Raw genomic sequence first — 2,505 nt, forward strand, 5'->3', positions numbered from 1 at the left:
TTCCAAGAGCTATAGTGAATAGATAATAATTAGAACTATTTTTTATTTAATGCTTGACTATACAAGGCAAGGACATAAGCACTTTGCATATATTTGCTCATTTAATTCTCACAATAAATATATAAAATAAGTATTATTATGCCATTATTTAACAATAAGGGGACTAAACCTTAGAAGTGTTAAATAAATCTCCAGAGTTTCATTACTACAAAATGGTAGAGTGGGTTCGGAACCTGAGTTTCCCAAAGCAATGGCCACATATTAATCCACTGTATTCTCTCTCTTTTTGTCTTCTGCTACAGTGGGAAGTCCTGGGGGGAAAAACAAGTTGTGGATGCCTCCAAAAGGTGTTCATATTTTAAGAAGTCAAGGCTGTTGGTTTCCACGAAGTCATGTTATCTTTACAGTAATGTACGTTAGATTGCAAAACACATGAACTTCTCTAAAAAGTAATTGTTAGCCGTTGTCATCCAGTTTTTTCTTTAAAAAAAAAAAAAGAAACACAGAAGCCTTCACGAATTTGCATGTCATCCTTGTACAGGGGCCATGATAATTTCTGCATCATTCCAATTTTAGTGTATGTGCTGCTGAAGCCAGCACCAGTTTCTTTTTTTCAACTGGTCCATAGGTCCTTTCACTTAATGTTCCCAAGGCACTAAAATTCAACATATTTAAAACAAAATTCATTGTTTTATTCCTCAATAACTTTGTCTTTCTCTCAATTCAGTTACTGAAACTTCCTTCTCCCCTGCTTTCTATGTGTCATTGGTTGTCAACATTTATTACTTCCGTCTTCTCATTATCTCATTCCATTAAGTCTGTTCCTTTCCATTGAAAATGTCACCACCTTAATTCAGCCTCTTATTAACACCAGCCTGGAATATTGTATTGCAGAAGTAACTGACTAGCCTTCTGTCCTCTCATCTTTTTGTCGTTTCTGTTCTTTTATCTCATACATAGGCTCAGACCTGTCTTCCTACAGCAGTGGTTCCAAACCCTTTTGAAAACACTCCGTATCAATACAAATGCTTGAGCATGAATCTCTAGTATATTCATAATTTATTCTAATGTATTGTATTGTATTTTTGAGATTGAGTCTTACTCTGTCACCCAGGCTGGAGTGTAGTACCACGATCATGGCTCACTGCAGCCTTGACCTCCCCATGCTCAGGTTATCCTCCGGCCTTAGCCTTCTATGTAGCTGAGACTACAGGCATGTGCCACCACACTCAGCTAATTTTTGTATTTTTTTTAGAGATGGGGTCTCGACATGTTTCCCAGGCTGGTCTCAAACTCTTAGGCACAAGCGATCTGCCTACCTTGGCCTCCCAAAGTGCTGGGATCACAGGCATGAGCCACCGTGCCCAGCCCAATTTATTTATTTCTAAACGATGTCCACCTATGACTATGTATATATTACATATATACATGTGTATTATATATTACATATATACATGTGTATTATATATTACATATATACATGTGTATTATATATTACATATATACATGTGTATTATATATTACATATATACATGTGTATTATATATTACATATATACATGTGTATTATATATTACATATATACATGTGTATTGTATATTACACATATACATGTGTATTATATATTACATATATACATGTGTATTATATATTACATATATACATGTGTATTGTATATTACATATATACATGTGTATTATATATTACATATATACATGTGTATTACATATTAATATATTAATATAAATGTATATTATATATTATTTCTAAATGATGTCCACCTATAACATATATATTATAAATGTACACAAGTATAGAAATTAAAAGGAGATAAAGAAGAAATGAACATTTTTAATTAAAATTTTTATATTATATATTTGAGGTACAAAAACATTTTTGTTCTCACTATAATTGAGTAAATTCCACTGTTTTAAAAAAAATTGGCTTAACAATTTGTGATGAAATGATTCACAAGTGTGTTTCTAACTTTATTTTGAAAATATGTTTTAATTGCCATCATAGCTGAGAAATATAGTCTCAAATTTACACAATGCCAAATGCACCACAAACACATTGCTAAATCCTAATATTCATTTCTATCCAGCAGCTATACAAAGTTTAATTGAAATTCAGCCAATAAATCTACTGATGTCCAAGAGTTATTTTTGCAAGCTATTGAAAAGTATTGTAAATCTATGTCTGGAATATTAATAGATTAAAAGACTCTTTCCAGGTTTTTTGTAAAGCATGCAGGTATAAATGTTTCATAGGTAATGATAAAGTTATATCATTTTCAGGAATAAAAAAACAATGTCGCAATTGTGAATGGGAGCTCACTCATGATTTAGCTCTCTGTTTGTCTCTTATTGGTGTATAGGAATGCTTGTGATTTTTGCTGAGGTTGCTTATCAGCTTAAGGAGATTTTGAGCTGAGACAACAGGGTTTTCTAAATATACAATCATGTCATCTGCAAACACAGACAGTTTGACTTCTAGACATCCATTT

At 32.2% G+C, this 2,505-nt stretch overlaps 1 non-coding gene across 1 annotated transcript; it reads right to left on the minus strand.

Annotated features, from left to right (window-relative positions):
- Positions 1-496: 496 nt before the first annotated feature.
- On the minus strand, positions 497-600 carry LOC112206111 (U6 spliceosomal RNA). The gene has a single exon (XR_002940320.2). It is a non-coding gene; the product is annotated as a U6 spliceosomal RNA (small nuclear RNA).
- Between the last annotated feature and the right edge of the window lie 1,905 nt (positions 601-2,505).

Source organism: Pan troglodytes, chromosome 19 (genome assembly GCF_028858775.2).
Source record: "Pan troglodytes isolate AG18354 chromosome 19, NHGRI_mPanTro3-v2.0_pri, whole genome shotgun sequence".
Classification (NCBI taxonomy): Eukaryota; Metazoa; Chordata; class Mammalia; order Primates; family Hominidae; genus Pan; species Pan troglodytes.